Here is a 23,674-nt window from a genome sequence, read left to right as displayed (position 1 = left end):
CCCCGCATAGGGCTCTGTGCTGACAGCTCAGAGCCTGGAGCCTGCTTCCGATCCTGTGTCTCCCTCTCTCTCTGCACCTCTCCCGCTCACACTCTGTCTCTCTTTCTCGCTCAAAAATAAATAAACATTAACAAAATTTTATAAGGCAAACATGACGTAACCATGGTTTAAGTCAAGAAATAAAACATCAGGGTCAGAGAAACCCTTCATAAGCCCCCTGTTCATTACACCACCTTCACCTTGCCCAAAGTAATCAGCATCCTAACTGTGATAGCAGTCATACTGTTGCTTTTCATTAAAGTTTCACGGTCTAAGTGTGCACGTTAAACTTCGCAGTTTTGCTTGTATTTTCAAAGCTCCATCTCAATGGAATGGTATGGCATGCAGCCTTTCATGTGTGGCTTCTCTTCCTCAATAGCCAGGCTGTGAGTCTAGTCCACACGAGGTGTGCTCCAGTTCATGCATTTTCCTGACGGTGTGTCAGGCCGTTGGGTGCGTAAACCACAATGCATTTATCCATTCTGCTCTTGTGGGGCACTTGGATTGTTTCCAGTTTGAGATATGGTGTAAGATGGGGCTCAGCCTCATTTCTTTTCCTGGGGGGTGTCCGCTTCTCCCACCACCATTAATTGAAAAGATTGGCCCTTCCCCAGTACCCCCGGGTAGCATCTTTACCATAAACCAAGTGTGTGTATACACACGGGCCCTTTTCCGGTTTTTGTTTTGTTACACTGGTCTCTTCTTGCGTCATTACCATACCGCCTGAATTCGTTAAGCTTGCGGTCAGTCTTGAGACCTAGCAGAGCAAGTTCTACCTTGTGTTCTTCTTCAGAGGTGTCTTCCTTCTTTCTGGATCTCTGTATTTCCAGTTTATAATAAACTTATCAAGACCCACACACATACACACACATGCATACCTTTTGGGTTTTTGATTGGAAACCATCCGGATTTGGTTTCGTGTGTGTAGTAAATTGGTATCTAATTTTGTTTGATTCTAATTTTATTCTTGCAGGGATGGCCAACGGTCCCAGCCTCATTTGTTGGTCGTCACCCTTTCCTCGTTGGCGTGTCGGTATAGTTACACCACCTTTCTTTTTACCGATGCAGTTGATTCCCATTATACGTGGGTTCTGTATCTGGGAATATGCCCATTCTTCAAAAGTTGTCACCCCCAAATCAGTACGCATGGTGTTTTCATGGTCACACAGAGACATTCACAGAGTGCCGAAGGAGTTGGCTCATCCAACGTGTGTGATCCCAGCTGAGGTCAAACAAGGCAATGCTCAGCTTTCTTTCTGCCCTTCTTATACTATAAACAACTATCCTTTCTGTCTTTGTTGTGCCACATTTTTTGGATTTTTGTGATTTTTGTTAGCGATTTTGCTGTTTGAATGGCCCCCAGGCATAGTTTTGAAGTACTGGCTAGTGTTCTTGGGTTCACAAGGCTGTGATGTGCTTTATGGGGAAAATATGCATGTTAGATGAACTTCCTTCAAGCCTGAAATTTTAGTGCTGGTGGTCATGGGTTCAATGTTAATGAATCAACAACATACATATTAAATAAGGTATTGTAAGCCAACACACACACACACAAAACAAGTTTATAGATTGATCAGTTGATGGAAATGTTGGGACTAGATGCTTGCAGAAACTTGATTCTGCATGTCCCCTGGGACCAGCTTCAGTATTCGCTAATTCAGTGTTCACTGAATTTGTCAAACATAAACATAGTTACCAAACATAACTACTGGGAATAATGAGATGTGACAGTATTTGATTGGCATGCCTTTTCCTGTCTCTTTACTTTTAAATTTTTTCAGTGACTCAGAAAAATGTAGAGCTGGATTTTTTCCAACTGAATCTGACAACATCTGCCTTTTTAAATAAGAGTAAATCTGTTCTGAGCGCTGTTATATATTGACTTATTTCCACCATTTAATTTCAAATTTTACATCTACCCTGCTTTTTTGGTTTGGGTTTTTTTTTTTCTCCCTTTTCCTGGTTCATATTGAACTGCTCAAATTCTGTTTATTTTTACCCTTTGGGATTATAAGTTATATATTCTATTTTATTCCTTTGGTGGATACATTCTCCTTAAATGTTTAATATGTGTGCTTAATCAACAAAGACTAAGGCTGAGCTATATTTTTTTCCTTTCCTTCCCAAATATAAGAATTGCAGCATGGCTTCCCTTTAAAAAGGTTTAAATTGTATTATAGCTGTGATGTAATATCTTAGTCCCTCAGATTGAATGGTCTTTCTAGCTTTGAACCAGGTCTCAATTGCCAGTTATGAAGATTGGGGAAGAGAGTTGGGTTAGAGGTGGGATTTTATCTGTCCTTCCTGCCTCTCAGGTTGAAAATATAAAGCCTGAGCTAACTACAAAGTCCCCTGCAGTATCCCACTAGGGAGACAGACGAGGCAAGCCTCCCTTGTCACTGCCCAAAATTGAACATGGTGCTGAGAGATCATTGATCCTCTGATGGTTTCCACATCAGCAAATGATCTTATTGTTTAGGGACTTTGAACCGGCAACATTTAAAACAATTATTTAAATGTGGAAAAGAAGAAAAAACTATGGCAGTTAAACCTGGGAGTCGCATTGGCCCTTACCTTCAGACCAATGTTGCTATTTAGAAATAATTGATCATTACTACAGAATGTTGTGGGGTTTTTTTCTCTCGCTCACTGTGGAATATTTGTTAAATTGGCTTTTGAGCCCCTGCTAGATACTGCCTAGAGATTTAAGTTGAAGGCTAGCTCCCGTGTCTTTAAGAGTGGCTCATATTAGTTGGATATCTGTTTGTGCCAGGCCTAGGGGTCACTGATTTTACATCTGCTGACTTACTTAAGAGCATGAATGGAGTAGCCCTGTAAGTAAATTCATTGTTTGCACTTTGTAGATTAGGAGACAGAAGCTCAGTAGGGACCAAGGCCAAGAACTAGAAAGACGTTGGTATGCTTTTAAGCCCAGGCGATCAATTCTTGGTCCTGTGAAATTTCTCCTATGGAACAGGAGTCTTATCCCCGAGGGTATCTCAGAATCCTCTGAGGAGCTCATGAGACGGCATCTTCCTGGACCTCACCTTCCATACATATGTTCAGTGGTTCCATCATGGTACGCAGAAACATGCATGCTTATCAAGCTCCCTGGATGACATAAGGAAATCGAAGACCCTGTAAAACCCTCCTGAAGAGGGGAGCCCAGAGAGGATCAAAGGTCACTCCAGATAGAAAGTAACCATTAAATAGCTATCCCTGAATATCATACTTAATTCTACCCTCTCTGCCCTGGTCTCCCTGTCTCAGGATTTCATCTCTACCCTGGTCCTCCCGGGATCTCCATGCCTCACTTCTGCCTCTGGACCTCACGCTTACCTGATGTGAGACCCACTCCTGGAGGAGGGTACTGGGCTTGGGCTGGAGGGAAGAGCAGGTCCCGGAGAAGAGTGTTCAGACCCAGGGGGTGAGGGAGCAGGAAGATCAGCCATTGTGAGGTTGGGGACTGAGTCCTTTGTTCTAAGAAGCTGGAACAGGTAGCATTTGTGTGAAACCAGGAATGTTTTGTGCTTCCCTTTCTCCTGAACCAGCAAGAGACCAAGCGCATTGCCCTTGCATTGAACAGAGACAGAATTTGCTCCCCCTAATGCTTTAGGGATAAAGAGACAGAGAAAGGGCAAGAAAATTGCACAGAATACAGAGACAGATGGGCTGGCAGAGAGCAGATGTTTTGCTTTAAGATAACTCCCATCTGACTAAAAACAGCTGGTGCTTCCTGAGCCACCCTGTCCCCTTTCTCCATCAGCCACCTTAGTTCTTCCTCTCTTACTCTTCATTCGCCCCTTCTCGAACCTTCATGGGCAGTGTCCGGACGGCCCATTCTGCATTCAGAATGATGTCACCCAGAAGGTGTTGGGTCCTTGCAGATCCAATCTTGATTGCTCTGGAAGATGTTAAGGAGTTGCTCTTGGACACTGATGATTGGGTCTGGAGGCACAGACCCCTGACTCGCTGTCCCACCCTGCTCTGGTTCATGCTCATAATGACCCAAGAATTAATGGAACCCAAGTCTGTCTTCTCTGTGGAAAAGGAGTGGGGAAATGTAGTGAAAACAGGCAGAGGTGTGAGGAAGAAGTAATTCAGACTGAAATCCTGGAGGAGATGTAGAAAGCAACCTTTGCCAGGCCCTACTCTGGGTGCTGGGAGACCCAGGGCCGGCTGGTTTTCCAAAGCAGACAGGAATGTTACCATGTCTCCTTTGCTTTAGAACTCACTGTTTTTTAGAGATTTAAAGCCCATTAGGGAATGGCTTAAGAAGTTAATAACCTGTTACCATTCTGGAGAATTACATTTGATGTTGTTTATAGCTATTTGGCTTATGAAAATAAATACATTAAGATACGGAGCCAATTCTTATTCATGCCACTTATTGAAGGCAGATCATCCAATAATAAACAAATATCATTAATCTTAAACCCACGTGGGGAGAATTTCATTTTTTAAGACTAATTGTACTTGTGGGATTGTATTCTTTTTAAACTAGAATCTAAAAAAAAGCAGGCAGCAATACAATAAACTTTGCATCTCTGGTACAGAATTCGATTTGTGTGGGAAAAACAAATTAACTGTGAAATGTAACCAGGAAAAGTAATGTTGATTACAAGGAACACATAATTAGGGCAACTCCAATATGCATGGAGTTTCCTCTTTGTTCCCACTAAGCCGGAGCACTAGTGAATAGGTATTCAGTTTGGTTTTAATTATCACAGTAGTGTCGGTCATAATTTCCATAAACGACTCTTAAGCCACAAGAATGGATACTAGAGTTGGAAGACTTTTTTTTTTTTTTTTCCTTTTAAGCATTTGAACATTTATTTCCCCAAATATCAGGGCAATCTGTGCAGGGAGGAAAAAGCCACACAAAGATGGTCATTTGTTAATATGCTAATTCCAGATGCTTTGTAAAGCCGGGTCATTTGCTTCATTTTGTTGGCTACAGTTTATTCGTTCACCATTAATTAGGGACACTTCCTTAAGTGTGAGTGTGTTAGGAACTCAGAAATTTAAAAGTCTTTGTCTTTGTATTAAAATGAAGCAAGGGAAATATATATGAAAACTATTTAAAAAATTTTTTTAATGTTTATTTAGTCTTAGGAGAGAGAGACAGAGCCTGAGCAGGGCAGGGGCAGAGGGAGAGGGAGACACAGGATTTGAAGCAGGCTCCAGGGTCCAACCTGTCAGCACAGAACTGGACACAGGGCTCGAACTCACAAACTGTGACATCATGACCTGAGCAAAGTCGGACGCTTAACTGACTGAGCCACCCAGGTGCCCCGAAAATGATTTTAAGTAATTAAACTGTCCGGAGATATCTGACAACCTCGTATATTAAGGTCAGTGATGATATATGGTAATAGGAACACACAGAGGAGGGAAAGTAAGCCCTTCCAGGGGTGAAGGCATGGAAAGGGAAACTTTGCATAGGGTTTTGACAGATAAATAGAAGTTCACTAGATGGAGAAGGGAGAAATGGCTTGAGTCAGAAAAGGGTGTAAGGCATTCAGAGGGCAGAATGAAGCTCAGAAGGTTGGAGTGCAAGGTTAGCAGGGGAGTAAGGCTGGAGAGGCAAAATTCTTGTCTGCTCCTTCACCCACCCATCTTGATTACCTCCTCTGTTCCCCATTATCTTTTCTCATCTTAACCAGAACAGAAGCCTCAGCAAGGCTCTCCCTTCTACTCGTCCTTTCTCTCATCTCTCTGTCATGTTGCATCTTTGTTTTAAAAAACTGTATTTATTTTGAGAGAGAGAGAGAGAGAGAGAGAGAGAGAGAGAGAGAGAGAGAGATAGGGGCAGAGAGAGAAGGAGAGAGAGAATCCCAAGCAGGCTCTGCACCATCAGTACAGAGCCCTATTCAAGGCTTGAACTCATGACCTGAGCCAAAATCAAGAATCAGAGGCTTTACCTTTACAGACTGAGCCACCCAAGTGCTCCTTAGGGATGCACATTTGAAATGTAAATCGTAGGTCATTCTCTTTTGCCCCTGGGATGAAGGCCAGATCTGCTGGCCTCTGCCAACCCCTCAGACCTCAGGTCCTGTCAATCACCTTCTCTCTCCATAAGCTCCCACCACAGGGTCCTCTTTGTCTGTAAACCTGCCAGCTTTGTTCTCTCCTCTGAGCCTTTGCACATGCTGTTCCCACTGCCTGTCAAACTCACCATTTTCTACAATAAGCATCTCTCCTTTCCTTCTCCCATCCTCCTCCAACCTATTCTCTGAGTCCGTTGTTTCTTTTATTGTAGAGCTTGTATACAGTCTGTAATTAGTTCTTTCATTTAGATGCCTATAGTGTTTTGGACTGTCCTCCTCATTAGAATACCAACCCGGGACCGGAGGATTGCTCTGTGTTGGTCACAGCTCTACACCCAGTGCCTGGCGTTGTGACACGCTCCTCCTGTGTCCTAAAAAAATTACTTCTTGAGCAAAGAGATGAAGGGGCCAGATTCCAGAGGGCCTCGTGTGCCAGGCTATGAGCTCCAGACCTTACCCTGTGAACGGCAGGAAGCCAAGAGAGACATTTAACCAGGCCTGCAACAACCATGGTATGGGTCTGCCTGACACAGAAAATTAAGTTTAAAATATTTTCAGTCATTTTACTCATTCCATGACTTCACTGGCATCCCTCCGTGGTGATGTGATGATGGGAACAAAAAGCGATTTTCATTTCTCGAGTAAAACATAAAACCTATTCCTGCAGGGCCTTGCGCGCTCAGAATGAAAACTAAACCGACTGCTCTGTGCAGACAGACGGGAGAGCTGGTTAGCGGGAGGGGTGGTGGGTCATTGACAGCAGAGGGGCCTTTCGTTTGCAGTTTTAAGGGGACATAAAATGCTGGCTGGCTTTCACAGGACACTGGGCTGAGCTGCAGAAAACTGTAAAATCTCCCCATTGCAATATAAATACGGGATGAAAGTTGATTAACAAATTTTATGTTGTTATCTGAGCCTTCAGTCCATTTGCGCTTGAATTAAAAAGACAAGACGCTGAGTTTGGGCTGGACAGGCTCCTTTTCACCAGGCGACACAGGCAGAAAAGAGTTTTAAATTCTTTTTTGACCTGAAGTCTTTATCTGGCTAAGGATTTTTCTAGGATGTGGCTCTGTGTGACTTCTGTGGAATGACTACCAGAGTTTAATATGTGGGCCCAGAATATATAGACAACAACAAGAAAGGGCGTCTCCTGAATTTTCTTCTAGGGCCGGGCCATTCTTGTTGCCGTGGGCACCTTGTTAATTAGGTGATTGCAGCAGCACCCCCTGCCCCCCACCCACTGGACAACACACGGCCTTGGGGGCTACTTCTGGTCCATCTCTTCCCAGCCCCCATGACCTCTCAGCAAACTCCCTCAGGACTGCTCTTCCAGTGCAAATGGCGACCCGCCCGGCACCCCCGCCCATGGATGCCTCATTATGCACATAATTCAATTCTTTGATGTAATCCTCAAGGCCTTCGGCAATCTGTCCACACATGCCTACCTCTCTAAGTCATGTTCTTCTTTGTCATCGTCCCACATGGACGTGCCCCACCAGGCTTCCTTTTCCAGGCTCACCTGTCAGTGTCCTTGTCCCACAAGCCATCAGGTGTTTTCTCATCACCTTGCTTTGCTTCTACTTTTTCTCCAGCCTCCCTCAGCCCCATTCCTGCCATCAATGCTCTACTGTTCTGATTCTCCACATCCTTCAAAGCCCGGTCAAGAGGCATGGGCAGCCTCTAGGAAGCCTCTAGAACTTTCCAGAAGCAACAGGGGAGGCTGCAACATTCCCTAGATTGTCTGGTGGTAAGATGCACCGGGCAGATGCCAGATCAGGAAGAGCCCCGTTTGCAGGTGAAGAAAGAGAAATTTCACCCAGAAAGAGGTGTGCTTATCTAAGGACGTATGGTCATGGTTCTAGATGACACCCATGCCCACTCCAGCTTGAGTCCTGCCTTAGGCTTTGAGTATTGTGCCACTGAGAAGTCTCAAGCTGGTTTACCCCATCCATGTATCCACACAGATACATGACCTTTTGGGGCTTAGGCCATACCAGGTTCCCATTCTGAGTCCTGCGTGCACACTTTTGACAACCTGTGCTGAATTTCCTTGCCCGCGTTTCCACACTTTCCTATATTCATAGCCCTCTGACCATGTGACTCCTACAGAAAAACCCGTAAATAGCAGAGGAACCACTCTTGGCTTATGTACCTCCAGTCCAATCTGGGTCTCTTGGCCAGTGAATCTGGCCTCATAACTGTGTCCAATAGCCAACAAAAAGAGGCTGGTCACACCCTTGGCTCGCTGACGGCCAACATCCTCAACTTTCATCTCCATTCCCCCTTTTCCCACTTTGCACCTCATTTTCACGATGTCCCTGCCCCTCTGTCCCTGTGTGTTCTCTAGTCTTGTCTTCTCTCTGTGGTCTGGCATCTATCCTTCACCCTCAAATCCTGATTTGAGTCTCTGGTTCTAACTTTGGGCTCTTGGCTTTGACCTCCTAGAACCTGGGTTCTCCAGAGTAATTCTCTCTGCTCTGCCTGCCTTGAATACTATCTGTTAATCAGTGACAGGCGTAGGCTCTGGGTTTGCTTCAGCTCAGCAAAGGGACTCATCCTCTGTCAGGCTATGACTCCCTATTGCTCACTGAACCAACACAAAACCTATTAGTCTGGCCCTCAGCGCTCTTCACCTCCTGCCCTCCCACTAATCCAGGCCATCCTTGCCCTGTGCCCTTCTGTATCAGTTGCAGTTCTTGAGCACACCATGAACTTGACATGTCTTCGCCTTACTGTGGTATTCCAGTGATTTTTAGCAGGCTTCTGTGGAGTAGGAGAATCCTCAAATTCAGATTGCACAACCAGAATTGGGCTCAAAGGCCAGCACTACTACCAGTCTATGTGACCTTGGGCATATCAGTGAACCACACCGAGCCTCAGCAGTGGACTCATCGGAAAATGAGAATAATACCCCCACTTTGTTGTAGCAGGTTCTGGGTGACACCGTGCCTGGTATGTGCCTCCAGCCCCGCAGCATGAGAGCGTAAGGCTCCTTCTCTGCCCCATCACAGGCTTGCTGACGGTTAGGAAAAGTTGCTTATGGTGCCTCAACCGCAGTGTAGGCGTGATTCCCCCGAGTGGATGGGCCCAAGGCTTCACTGCTCCTTGAAGTAAGTCACACTCCTCTGCGGCCACATGGTGGCTGCTGATCCGGAGATACATTCTGATGGTCCTGGGGCCCCACTGTATCCATTCCTTTTACATGTTGTGGTGCCAGCTTCAAAATTTCTCCCAATGCTGCCCCGTCACCTAGGGGCACTGTCACCTAGCAACCTCCTAAGCTGAGTTGATGCCAGGGCCCTGGAGGAAGGGGGTCAGGGGCCTCTGGGGAGCACACGTGCAGTTTTTCCACATCTTTCTATTGACGGCGCTTCTGGCCAGGAGGCCACGCTGGCCACAGTGGACAGGGACCTCCAGAGACCAAGAGATCTCTAAGGTCCCCTGAAACACTTACACCGTGTGGTTCTTATTAGGGAGTGGCCCGGTCCTGTTCTTCCATCTGCCTGCACCTTGTCGTGATGCTGATGTCAGATTCAGTGTACCCCGGCAGACCCACTTCACAGGGGTCTCAGTGATTGTCATGCCCTGTAAGTGTTCACAGAAAGATATAGAACATATGTGGTTATCCTTTTTTGTGCCTCGCCTATACTAGCTGTTTTGCTTATATTGTAGCATGAATCCCACCTTCTATTAGTGTGAATTCCCCCACAGCAGACTCTGGAACAAGAATTTTGGTGCGAGTTGTGCAGTTGGGGAGTGATCACAGGAAGCGTGAGGGCATGAGCGGGGAGGTGAGGTGGGGAAGAAGGAAAACCATTTAGGGTACATTAACGAATCGCTGCTGCTGTGGGCACGTGAGCACTATCCCCGGGGGGCTCTGAGAACCCAGGTGCGTATGTCAAAATTGTACTACTGCTGGGGAGAAGCTGGGTGTTTATGCATCACCCTCATTCCTGGACGGTGGACAGCCTCTTCTGGGTACGAATTCTCTGGCACTTCGTGCCTCTGGACTGGGCCAATCATGCTGCCTTTGCCAGGGAAAACCCTTCTGGGAGAGACACAGAAGGCCACTGGAAGACCAGGAACTACCTGCCAGGGACCTCTGGGGAGGGTGGGGATCCCTGACACGATGGAGTCAGCTTATGTCACTGTCTGAGAGCCCAGTGTCGAGTCTTTAAGAATTTTTGCTAGCTGGTCGTGAAACACAGCCATTATTAAAAATTGCATTTTACAAACCCATAATTAAATAAATTATATGAAAGGCAAAGGTAACAAATACATCTCATCTAATTATTTAACTACATTTTTCAATTCTCTATGCTCTTGAGGTTATCATATTCATACGGTGAAAATAGAGTACGATGATGTGTACGTACATCAGCCACTCAGGGAATATTCGCACCGTGGAAATTGGTCAATGATCTCAGGACTTTTTTTCCCTCCAAAGAACAGGTGCTCAAGCATTTACCAACATCCCTGGTTGGGTTGCTATTGGTAGGGACACTGACTGTGTCTTCTATGTACTTCATTGTAGCTTATTATATACCTTAGCAGTCAGGGTATGTTTTTAAAGTTTATTTATTTATTTTGGGAGAGACAGAGACACTGCAAGCAAAGGAGGGGCAGAGAGAGAGAATCCCGAGCAGGCTCTATACTAGAGTCCAATACAGGGCTTGAACTCACGAACTGTGAGATCATGACCCGAGCTGAAACCAAGAGTCAGACGCTCAACCGACTAAGCCACCCACGTGCCCCAGCAGTCAGGTATTAAATTCCCTACAAAATCATTAATAGGTCTGAAGAAACAGATGACAGACTGGGCTTCTGGGGGCCGTTGCCAAAGCATCACGGCAGAGTTGGGGCCGCAAGGCCACTGCCACCTCTGTCACGGGCAGGAAATGGTCAGCTTGGGGAGCTGCAGAGGGACTCGGGAAGCCACCTTTTGATGGAGGCCCTGCAGCCACCCTGCTGCCCTGATCCACACCAGCAAAATGCCTGCAGCCTGTCTGTTCTTGATGTGACTTAATTCTGATGCGTGGGACGAACAGGGGAAAAAGAAGCCACATCTGGATCTCCAGCTGTGAGGAAGTCTGGAAAAGATGTTAGACTTCTGGCTTCTGCCTGACAGCAAGAGTTACAGTGCAGGCGGGCGGTGCTCTAGGCAGCTGCATGGTGGCCCTGACCCTCATCGGCCCAAGCCCGGAGTCTGCCATGGGGCCTGCCCTGCAGGGGGAGTTCAGTAGGTAGGTAGTAAATAAGTCAGTGACTCTGGAAAAGGAGATTTCGTCTTCTATGGTTGTTCCATATCTTTGTCAGGAAGTAAAAGTCTGAAAGGGGACTGGGGCTCAGGAAGAAATATGTCACCTGAAAGCTTCTTCCTTCCCTTCTGTCCCCTGTCCTGCCCTCCTGTCCCCCTCTCCTCTCTCTCTCTCCCTCCTCCTCCTACTTCTCTCTCTCTCTCTCTCCCTCTCTTCCTGCCTCCCTCCCTCCCTCTCTCACTTTCCATCACCAGGACACCTGCTGCTTCTGCGGACACAGGGGGACCCTTCAGACCCACAGCCTCTTGTATTCTATGCACTGCCTCTGTTAAACAGTAAACCCCCTTCTTCAGGCAGTCCCTCAGTGCTGTAGGAGTATCAGGTCTGGGGGAGTGCCTCATCAAAGCTCAGCTCTGGGAGAAACATGGTCCAGGAAATGACCTTCCCTTCATGGAGGGCTAGGCTCCTGTGGCTGGGATGCTGCCTTCTCCCGGCTGGGAGGACACGTGTGTTCCAGGCAGGCTGGAAGAGTTCACACACCCTTTTCAAAATATGAAATATATGCCTATTTGCAACATCATTGTGTCCCATTTCCCTAATAGCACCTTAATAGTAGCTTTTAATAACAGAGTTCAGCTGGGGTGGGGTGGGGGGCCCCTGGGTGGTTCAGATGGTTGAGCATCCAGCTTCTGCCCAGGTCATGATCTCTCAGTTTGTGAGTTCAAGCCCCTCATCAGTCTCTCTGTTGTCAGTACAGAGCCCACTTTGGATCCTCTGTCCCCACGTCTCTGTACCTCCCCCGCTTGCATGCGCCCCCTCTTTCTCTCTTTCCCTCTCCAATAAATAAACATCAAAAAGATAACAATGTTCGGTAGAAAGAGACACTGGCACTGTACTGCTGGCCCTGTGAGGTCAGGTGGGGGCCGTGGGCCCTTGGGGAGACCCCCTTACCTCTCTATGCAGGTTGTCCCTCCTCAAAGCAATGTTCTGTAAGTGCTTTGGGTTCTATCCAGAATCCCTTTGATGAGTGCTAAGTACCAACCTTACTGGGTCTGGGAAGAGGCTACCGACTTTGGTGTGGGGTATGGGGTGGCCATAGGAGCCGGGCCATGTTGAGGTAGAGCCCTGGGCTCTCCAGTGCCACTAGGGCTGCTGTGCTGGGGAAGGACTGACCTGCCTCTCTTTCAATGCCAAGCCCACCTCTATCAGTCCTGAACGCCACGCCTGAAGCAGGAACGTGGCTCCACCTTCTCTCCACCTCTGGGCAGCAGAGGCAGTATCTGGACCTTTCAGGCTCTTGTCTTCCTGTCCACACTGGGGCAGTAAGGAAGTGGGAGTGGGGGGATCCTCTACAGGAACAGCCTCATCCTTCTCTCTCCCCTGGCCTGCAGGCATCCCTAAGTTCTTCCACTGGGATTAGGTTCCGTGTCAAACCCAAACCCATTTATAATAAACTTTATTAAAAAAAAAAAAGCCAGACGTGCAAAAACCCAGTAAAAACAAAACAAAATCAGAAGCCAGAATCAGGGTCCTTGAGGAGTAGCTCAGTTCCTGATTACATGTCAGAGCACACCCAGTGCCCCAGTCAGTTCTGTCGGAGCCCCTTTGAAGCCCAGGGACGGCGGTGGTGATGTGAAGGGCAGCACGCAGCCCTCACAGGGTCTTACTTCCGGCAGTTGAGACTGGCGTCACGCGGAGGCAAGGCGGAAGAAAGGGACTTCCTGGCCACATCAATGTGCAGAATGCCTCCAAGCCACACAGGTGTCTGGTTGGGAGAGAAACATTGACGCCAACCCTTGGAACTGATGGAAGATTCTCCCGGCACGGGATTTGGCGAGTACTGCTGATGGGGAGGGACTATCGGGTTGCTTTAGCTGACAGTATTAGAGAATGAAGCCCACCTATTGAGTACCTGTTGAGTGTCCATGATAGGCCTGGAATTATTTTACCTGCTGGGGACACAGTGGTTATCAAAACCGATGGAAATCCCAGTCATGGCAGAGCTCAGAGTCTAGTGGACCTTAAATAATCAAACCATGGAAGGCGCAGCTGGCTTTGGAGCCCCTCAGAATGAGAGACTTGAGTGCTTGGCAACATTTCTGGGATCCGGCTTCTCTCAGAGCCACTCCCTCCAAACAGCTTCTTCCCGCCTCCGCCACCATCGAGAGGGGGACAAAATAGCCCCCATCCTATTCCCATCTGAGGATCCCAGGCTGACAGAGAAGATGCCATAGTGAGGAAACTTCTACCGGTCAGCAGATAGGTGCCATGTAAGTGACAGCATCATGTCTGATATGAGATCACCTGAGCAAGAAATTTCCAGGTCACGTGGATGGAGTCCCGAGGAAGCTGAAAGGTGGCCATCTGTTAGGGGCCCGGACATGCCAAACTGTGTGCTACAGTGCTCCCTTGGGCTGCCACTGAGCCTGAAGAATGACACTCAGCTCAAGAAGGGTGAATTAATGTGACCAACGTGAACTGAAACCAGGAAGGTGAAGGTAATCTTGTGTGCAGCCAGGCACACGGCTTTCTTGTTCTGATCTCGGCTGCCCGGAGATACTAGCTGCATGTAGGGGAAGCTTCCCGCTGTGGGGTCCGCAGCGTGTCTGCACGTGTGCAGTGCAGGTCTTGGCAAGACCCAGTGTAACACGACTGTTTTCTAGTCTCCTCTTCTCTCCCTCCCTGTCCCGTGGCTGGAATGTCCTGTGCTCACTTCTGATCCTGATCTTCCGCTTCTGTTCCAGCTCTCTACACCCCCATTCCCAGAATGCCCCATGAACTCCCCTTTTCTTATTAATTAGACCCCTTAAGTTTATCTCAGGCCCCCTCTTTGAGGAAGCTCTGACCATTCTGCTCATGCCTTCTGGTACCTGAGTGCCTGGCATGGCATCAGACCTTAAACAGCCGTCATTTCATTCTGCATCCCAGCAACCCTGTGAGGTCGGGATCATTTTGTCCCTTTTACAGATGGAGAAACTGAGGCTCAGAGAGGCCTGACATTGCCCCAGGGAGAAAGAGTTAGGGCCCCTGTGACTGTGTCCACTGTGCTTTGCTTTGATGTCCTCACTTTTCTGGAAGATCACTGGGCATTCAGAGCAGTGGCTGCCAAACTTCGGGAGGCATGACCACCGGCACGGGGACTCACGGTATGATGGCGGAGCTGCAGAAGCAGACATTCTGGGGTGAAGAGCAGCGTTTGTGCTTGGTTTGCCGGGGCCCTGGGTCCTTGTGGCTTTGAGAACTGCTACCTTAAGAGATGCGCATTGTGGTGTCAGTGCAGATGTGGGTCATGGGGTCCCCTGGGATTCTGCTCCCTCCCCAGACCCACCAAATCGAAGTCTCTAGGGTGAGTGGGCCGAGGACCCACGGAGCGCCCCAGTTGGTTGTATCGTCTGGCAGGTGTGGGAAAGCTCATGGAGAGCCAAGCGTGCAAAACTAGCAGGAAATTGTATCCTGCTTTGTCTTCTCCGAATTGTTCTACAGCAGCTCGGCTTGGAGGAGGTCCAGACCACAGCCCTTAACTCAGAATTGCCCCTGAATGGGTGTGGTCCTGGTCCAGTGACTGGTGTCACCCCGTGTGCATTCAGGGGAGAGGCATTTCAGGAATGGAAGGGGGAAAAGCTTCCTGCCAAGCTGATGTGTGAGCGCCTACCCCTCCCCGGCTTGCCTCTTGCTCTTGCCTCTCACCCCTGCAAGGCTGAGTCCTTTCTGTCGCTTAAGGACGTGCTCAGGCCCTTTCATTCCACAACAGATTTGATTACCTCCAGCAAAGGGCCAACCTCATGCCCCTGAGCCTTTTAATCCTTCTTACGTGAATTTTCATGGGATTAGCGCTGTCCCCGGGAGAGCTTCAGGACAGTTCCTGACCTGACACTGTGTTAGGCACGTAGTAGGTGCCCCTAACATCTGCACTTCCCTTCCACATCCTCTTCCAGGGAAGGCATCTCACCCACCTTGAACATCCCCAGCACGGGGAGCCTTGGCTTACACATAGCATGTGTTCGATTAATATTTTGGATTCCTACATGAGTCTCAGAAATTACAATTTCTGGGGACGCCTGGGTAACTCAGTCGGTTAACCGTCCGACTTTGGCTCAGGTCACGATCTCAGTTTGTGAGTTCGAGCCCTGCACTGGGCTCTGTGCTGACAGCTCAGAGCCTGGAGCCTGCTTGGGAGTCTGTGTCTCCCTCTCTCTGCCCCTCCTCTGCTCATGCTCTGTCCCTCTCTGTCTCAACAATAAATTAAAAAAAAAAAACATTAAAAAAGAGAAATTACAGTTTCTGAGTGTTGTTGCAATGCACGTGAACAAAGGTGGGTTGCATGTGTATGGTATTGTCACTTCCTGCTGCCAGCTCCCTCCAGCATCCAGTCCAGTACGTTCACATGATTGCCTTCTATTAAGCATTTGTTTTCTTCTGAATGAATGGTTATTTACTTCTCAGGGTGAAAACTGATGAAGGAGAAAATGTGTGCTTCTCTATTAAAAAAAAAAATCAGTAAAGCTACTCCAGACTTGACCAGACTCTTTCAGTACTCAAAGTGTCTGCATCAGTTTCTTTTTCATTAAAAAAATGGAAGTAATAATAGTTACTTCATACATCTTTAAAAAATCTCTGAAAGAATTTCATAGTACACACGTTAGCACACTCTCATATTGTAACTGCACGATATGACAGAGACACCCCGAGATTGGGACAGAAGGTAGAGCATATACTTTATCTCTGTCAAACAAGAATCAAAACAGAATAAAACAAAGGAAATTATAAAAGCCCACGGTTGATGACATTGTGTTGGTACAGGCACACCCGCTTCGGAGGACTATTTAGCAGTGCATATCAAATTCTAAATATTTTCACATGTTTTTTTTACCTTAGAATATGAGTTCTAAGAATTACTACAAGAGAATAATCTCTTTTTTAAAGTTTTATTTATTGATTTTGGTAGGGAGCATGAGCAGGGGAGGGGCAGAGAGAGAATCCCAAGCAGGCTCCGTGCTGTCAGCGTGGAGCCTGATGTGCGACTCCCAACTCACGAGCCGTGAGATCATGACCTGAGCTGAAATCAAGAGTCGGATGCTACCGACTGAGCCACCCAGGCACCCCAAGAGAATAATCTTCAAAGAGGAAGAGTTTAAACAGGGATTCATTCGTGTAATATACAGGAGTGAAAACAAGAAGTGACACAAATGCACAAATATAGGAGATGGGTTACGCTATCGTACGTCGACATACAGAATACTTCACAGCAACTAAAAAGGCTAAACACAAAGCCGATGTAGAAACACGGACTGATCTAAAATACGTATAATATCAAAATACAATTTTGTGCACACTTTGATTAAAATGATGCAGATTGATATATTTACATGGAGGCATAAAGGTTCAAAAGGAACAAAAGGACATGAATATGTCTGCTTTGTTACACTGGTGACACTAAATTTATTTTACGTACAGACGTATCACTATTTTAAATCCCCCTGATCGCCCTGGGAGGCAGCTTTTACGACTTCCACTTCTCAGATGAGGAATCGGGCACAAATAGCTTACTAAAACACACATCTAAGAAAAGATGAAACAGGCCTTGGAATGAACCTTGCCCCACTGCCCCCCAAATCTCTGCTTTTTAAATTAATTCCTCACAAATTATTTTTCTATATCTGTGCATCTGGTGTTGGTTTCTCTTGAGAACTCTTTTTTCGTTAGACCTTATTTCATCCTAACATAATGTAGACAGATACAGGAATTCATCCTAGGGTTTCTAATATGTACCGTGTATAATTTGTAAAGTGTGGTATATTTTTACTTATACTACGTATTATACATGTTGTTAGGAACCATTTCCCAGTGTTCATGGTCCCTCTCACATAGATACTAGACTTGGCTATGGGACATGTCTTGGCCAATGGGCCTTTGGCATGTGTGACAGGAGATCTTGGTGACCACATGTGAGTTGGGGCTTGGAACCCATCCACCATGTTTTGAGGAAGTCCGGGCCTAGCCACGGGAGAGGCTGTGTAGAAGAGAATGCAAATATCCTAGAAAAGAGCCCCAGCTGAACTCCCAGCTCACAGCCAGCACCACCTGCCAGTGATGTGGCTACGTGGAGAGACCGTCGTGGCTGGTCTAGCCCCCATTAAGCCGCCAGATGACAGTGACTCTTGTTGATATCACATGGATAGAAGAACCACCTGGTGAGTCCAGCTAACCCGTATAATCACTAGCGATAATAAATCTTTGTTGTTTGAAGCTACTAAGTTTGGGGACAGCTTGTAATCTAGCGACATCTGACGGACACACCGAAAAAGAAAATTTCAAAGTATCTGGATAAACTTAGCACATAATAAGTGCTTAATTAAAATGTGCATGAGGAAGAAGGGGTAAATTCTGCAGGCTGCCATTCAGTTTCTCTTTTGGTTGTCCACTGCAGACTTGCTCTTTGACGAGCAAACCTCTGTTGAACTGGATGGGTCTGTAAACCAGGCCAGCAGTCAGGACTGCTCGGGGCGGTCCTTCCTAGAGGGCAGACCGTACAGTTCCACAGCAGAGGGACATTGTCCTTTTTGAAATGTCAGATCCTTTATAAGCTGGAGAGTTACGGTCACTGCTTGGTAATTGTCCTGCCCCCTGCTAGTGCTTCCATTCTTGGCTCCCATAATAAAGTTCCGTCTCGTGCTCATTTTTTATTTTCCTAAATGTAGCCTGTCACGGAGCAGCCATTTGCTTTAGGGTCTTAGACAACCATGATTGTTCCCAGCTATAGCACCTCTACTGCCCCTGCCTCAGTTTAGGTCCCCATCCTCTCTCCATTAGATCATTAGAGCAGCCCCTAACAAGTCTCCCAGCATCTTGGCTTACACTCCTTGGTTCCGTTCTCTGCAGCAGGCTGTAGGCCATTTCTAAAGCATAGAGGTATCATTTCACTCTGCTTTTTAAAACCCTCCAGGAGACTCCCCATTGCCTCAGAGCTGCCTCTCTCCAACCGGATTCATGAGTGTTTCACAGGGGATGAGCTAGGAATGACATTCATAGTCTGATACATTTGGGAAACCCTGGGTTAAACAAAGTTAACCGGGTGCTTTTGTTGTGTGTTTGTTACAAGGCTTCTCAGAGCCTTTAATATGCCTATGTGAATTGTGACTCTCCAAAAGGAACTTATAAAGGGCAACATTTACTAAATTTACCTTCTTGGCAGGCTGTCTTTGGTTCTATTAAGTTAATGTTTAGAACTGTTGAAACATTTGCAAGGTCTGTAGTTTGGCATGCAAGTTTCTTCATGTGCTGACCTCATTTTAGCTTTCCAGCCCGAATCCCTAGATTTCTCCCAACTTCTTGCTTCCTGACAACTTGGCATCTCTACCTCCACATTCCTTTTATCCAGAATCACCCGCTCTGTTCTTTTATAGCCTCGTTAATTTTTATTCATCTTCCAAATGTCGGGTCATTCTTTCCTCCTCTGGGAGACATCCTATCCCTGCTCAACCCTCACCCACAACCCCACTCACCCACCCTCCCCATCTTGGGCTGAATTATATATGTTCGCCCATTATATCCCATGATTTGTCCGATTATATTAACTTCCACACAGCCTTAAAATGCCTGATAGTGTTTCCTTCCAGATTGCACGCCCTTTGGGTAGGGCTGATTGCTTGGCACTTAGTGGGCATTTAATAAGTGTTTATTGAGTAAGTGAGTACTGGGAAGAAGAAGCAATTTTGAGAAAATTACCGTTGACTAAGAACTTCCTGAGACTAGTCACACTGGTGGGTGATAACTTTTCAGGGGTTCATCTACCCAGAGTCCAAACATGTCTCTCATATTGACCTTACCCCACAGATATTCTCTAGGGTGTGATCTCCTGGGACCACGGAAGATCATATGAACAAAACTGGTTCTTCTCAATGTATTCTCTGAAGATTTGTACTTAGCAGTTGTTAGAATGTTGTTCAAACTGCAGGCACATAAACCCTGCAGCCCTGGTGGCCGTTCTGTGCATGAACAGATGGGCGCTGCCCTGTAAAGGGAGAGGGAGGGGAAAGAGAAGGTATAGGGATTATCTGGAAAGAAGCGAAGGCGGGGAGATACAGTGGCCTGTGTTGCTGACTGGTCTTCTGTTTCTCCTTCCAGCACTCCTTGAGGCCTGCCTTTGTTGCCTGTTTTTGAGTTATGAGGGTATCATGCCTATGTATTTCCTTTTTTCTGCTTAAGCTTGTTTGCAGGGGGCTTTTGTTGTGTTACCAATAGGGTCTTAGCAACAGCCTGTTCTTTTTCCTTGAAAAACTCAAAATGTGAATAGCCCTGTGAACGTGCTTCTGTTTGTCACAGCCACGTTGTGAATATTAATGGCGACACTCACGCAGGTCGATCGTGCATTGAGAATATGAAATATGTGTGTCACTTAAAAACAAATGATCGTCAACATAGCGCCTGGGCTGAATTAGTCTCACCCTGGTTGTCGCTGCTGATGCGAAGGGAAGCTAAGGCACTGTGTTTGTGCCAGACTCTGTGGATCCCAAGGTCGGGACCTAAATGTGCAGATTCAGGAAGGTGTTGTCTTACTAATGATTTGTTATCGCTGTCTTGACGCATTGGTAGATTTATAGAGAGAAACATATTAATAAAAGGGTCTTTGAGCTGCATTTCTGCTTTGCTGAGTTGTCATTCATTAAGCAAATTTGAAGCAACATAATTGCTACAAGATTCTACATATTTGCAAATGAATTTGTGAATTTATCTGGGAAATGAATGGGTCTTAAGTTGGCTTGTTGGACTAATTCTGTCTTATTTCCGGAAGTTTTGATTATGGGTTTCTCAGAGCTCTCAGGGTAGTGAAACAGTTTGCTGTGGACACAATAACACACAGATAGGTTTACATTTAAATTCTGACTCCATCACTTCCTAATAGTGGGACCATGATGCAGTTACTTCCCTGAGCTTCAGTTTCCTCATCTGCCAAATGGGCATGACGGTGCGTATGGGGTTATTAGGGGACCGCATCTGATCATGTGTGTTAAAAAATTAGCATCTGATACTTGGTAGTTATTTCATTGTAAGCTGTGTTTTGATTGTTCCTGTTGGAAACGATATTGCTCCTAAAGGAAATTTGCCATCCACATAAATATTTACAAATGTAATGGTGTGACTTCAAGTTTGAGATTTGGGCTAGACGTGGTTGAAAGGAAGGGCGGAGGGGCCAGTTACCTACCACCACATCTGTTACAGGTAGCATCCACTAGGGGCAGTGGTGGGCATGTATCAATTTCATCCAAAGGGAAGCTGTCTCAGATTTCCACTTGTGACAGCACAGTGCATGTTTGGAATGTACAAAACAAAGGGAATGGATTTGGCCCACGTGTGGGTATCTTACAGTTATTAATTGGCTTGTTGACCTGCTCTTTGAAGGATTTGTATTTCTCAAGTGTTCTATAAGATTCTAATCCCCTTTCTGAAGGTATCTGACAAGCAGCAATTTTTAAAGGCAGCTTGAATGATGGGAATGACATGGAATTTGGAGTAAAACCTGCATTATAGTTATTTTGACCGTTTTATGTTTGGGCTCATCATTGTGACATCTGGATCCTGTTTCTGTATCTGTAAAATGGAGATAATAATGTCACCAGGTGACATAAATGTATGTTTATACATTTCCTTCCTTCCTTCCTCCCTTCCTTCCACAAATGAAGTCCTAAGGGCTAGGGATCCAGCAGTGAACAAAACAGACAAAATGTTACCCCCATAGAGCTGACATTCTATTGGGCGAGGAGGTAAGATAATAAACATCTCAAAAAAGTAAAATACAGAGTTTGTCACCTAACTGCCAAGGAGTAAGATGTCCAGGGAAGAAGGAACTGAAGCATCAGTAGGGGTGGAGTCATCTCTTCAGAACAGACTGGCCAGGCAAGGACTTCCCGAGAAGGTGGCTTTTGAAGAGCGATCGGAAGGGAGTGAGGGTAGCTCAGGATGCTACTGGGGAAGGGCGTGGGAGCATCATGGCGGAGGGCCTGAACTGAGAGGAGGTCTGGGGAGTATGAGGAACCGTGAGGAGGTGAGGTGGGGGTGTAGAGTCCTCAAGGGGGAGAGAAGCAAGAATGGGGATGGACGCGTAGGTGGTGCAGCTGGCGGCCTTGAGGGCCATTGTCAGGATTTTGACTGTTACCCCAGACGTGACGGGCACTACTGGAGAATGATAATCACAGCAACAACACAATTCAGCTCAGTCTTCGCGGTACCGTTTAGGCCTCTGCTTCCCCACGTGGAAGCCATGGATCCCTGGAACTGTGACTGAGGAGACAGAGGGACTGGAGTTTCCATTTTATTTCATTCGAATTGATTTAAATTTAAATTCAAAAATCGTTACTTGATTCAGTGATTGGAAAACTTTGAAGTGTGTTTGGAACAACTCGGGTGTATGAATCTGCTTTTTCAACTGCACAGTTATGAGGTCTAAATACAGATCAGGTATCGCCAACCGAAACTCGTTGTAAAAGACACCGTGGATTTCCAAAACATAGGATGAAAAAGTTAAGGCTAAAAAAATTCAACCGTATGATTTATATTCATTTTGCGTTATAATAATAGTTTGAATATATCGGGTTAAATAAAATATAGTATCATTAATTTCACCTGCTTGTTTTTACATTTTTGAAATGTAACTACTGCAAAGTTTAAAGTGACAAGCATTGGGACGCCTGGGTGACTCAGTCGGTTAAGCGTTCGACTTCGGCTCAGGCCATGATCTCGTGGTTTGTGAGTTTGGGCCCCACACTGGGGTCCCTGCTGTCAGCACAGAGCCTGCTTCAGATCCTCTGTCTGCTCCTCCCCCGCCCCCCACGCACTCTCCCTCTCTCAAAAATCAACGTTAAAAAAATTATAAAATAAAATGACAAACGTGGCTCACGTTCTATTTCTATTGGAGAAAGCTGATGTCGAGAAAGCCTTATGCGAAGCTTGTCACACATTAATGAGCTCATTCATTCATTCATTCACCACAAACGTAGGGGGTGCTCTCTAGGGATGAAGCATAGTGCTGGCAGAGGGAGATACAAGTGCTTCCTGCCCTTGTGGGACTTCTATTCTAGTAGGGGAGAGAGACAAAAGAAAAAATAAAGTAATGCCAAATTGTGGCATGGGGTGTGGAGAAAAGAAGTAGGGGGTCTTAGAAAGAGCCTGTTGGGAAGGGGATGTTGGGCGAGTTTCAGAGGCAAGGAGTTAGAACTGTTTGAGGATTATTATCAAAGTGTCACACAGAGGTGCCTTTTAAGCCTTTGAGTGTTCACCAAGTGAGTTACTGCTAATATCTGTGTTCTTAGGAGCAAGGCGTTGGGCTGGAACGTGATCCCCTTGAGAACAGAGACTGAGCTCCATCAACATTTCATACCACGAGTTGTCTGCCGCATCGGGTGTTGGCGAGGATGGGAGACATGGGAGGGCCTCTTGGGACATGAAGCCCTCAACGGGTTCCAGCTTTCATCCGGTTTAACTGGAAAGGGAAAAATACAGTGGTGCAAATAAAAGGCATGGTGTTTCCAGGGATGAACAAAGGACACGTGTTGGAACACGGTTGGCATTCTGGACACGTGAAGACCAAATGACTGGAAAAGACCATGTAGCGCTTGGGTGTGAAGCACGTTTGAACTCGAAGTAGGTGGAGACGAACGGGGAAGGGCGTTCCGGGCAGGAGGCAAGGGATGAGCAAAAGTTCTGAGATGGGACCTGGTGGCCAAGGCTAAGGATGCTCCTGGAAAGACAGGAATCTGTTTTGTTCCACTGTGTCCTCTGCAACCCAGGCAGCAGCTCTGATCTTCTGAGTCCTGAGAAGTCACTAAATAAACAGACTCAGAGAGAAAGGAGGGCTAAGTACAGATTGAGCATTGCTAAGAAGAATTTACCATCTGAATTGAGATATTCTGTAATTACACAAGGATTCCAGAGTTTGCAAGTTGAGGGTGAGAAAATGAGGCACAAAACTCAAATTAGTATTTCTTATAGTCATTAAATGTTGAAGTAGTATTTTGGATACATTGGGTTGAATAGGTTGTATTAACATTAATTTCACTAGTTTCTTTTTACTTTTTACAAAAATGTAACTACTGGAAAATTTTATTTTTAACTTTTTCTTTTAAGTAGGCTTTCCATCCAGCACAGATCCCCGTGCAGGGCTTGAACTCATTACCCTGAGATCAAGACCTGAGCTGAGATCAAGAGTCAGATGCTTAACTGACGGAGCCACTCAGGTACCCCACTACTAGAAAAATTTAAATTGCAAACAATGGCTGCCCTACTTAGGGCCTCGCCCACATCTCCTCTCAGTGAGGGTCTTCATGTGGGCCC

The 23,674-nt window shown here is 46.4% G+C and overlaps 1 long non-coding RNA gene across 1 annotated transcript in view; it reads left to right on the top strand.

Moving 5' to 3' along the window:
* The window catches only part of LOC122234292, a 480,573-nt gene extending 457,347 nt beyond the window's left edge, over positions 1–23,226 (top strand). Inside the window, exon 5 of the long non-coding RNA XR_006212059.1 lies at positions 22,654–23,226. This is a non-coding gene — a long non-coding RNA (uncharacterized LOC122234292). The remainder of the gene's footprint in view (positions 1–22,653) is intronic.
* The last annotated feature ends 448 nt before the right edge of the window (positions 23,227–23,674 follow it).

Source organism: Panthera tigris, chromosome E2 (assembly GCF_018350195.1).
Source record: "Panthera tigris isolate Pti1 chromosome E2, P.tigris_Pti1_mat1.1, whole genome shotgun sequence".
NCBI lineage: Eukaryota > Metazoa > Chordata > Mammalia > Carnivora > Felidae > Panthera > Panthera tigris.
This window is presented reverse-complemented; position numbering and strand designations above follow the sequence as displayed.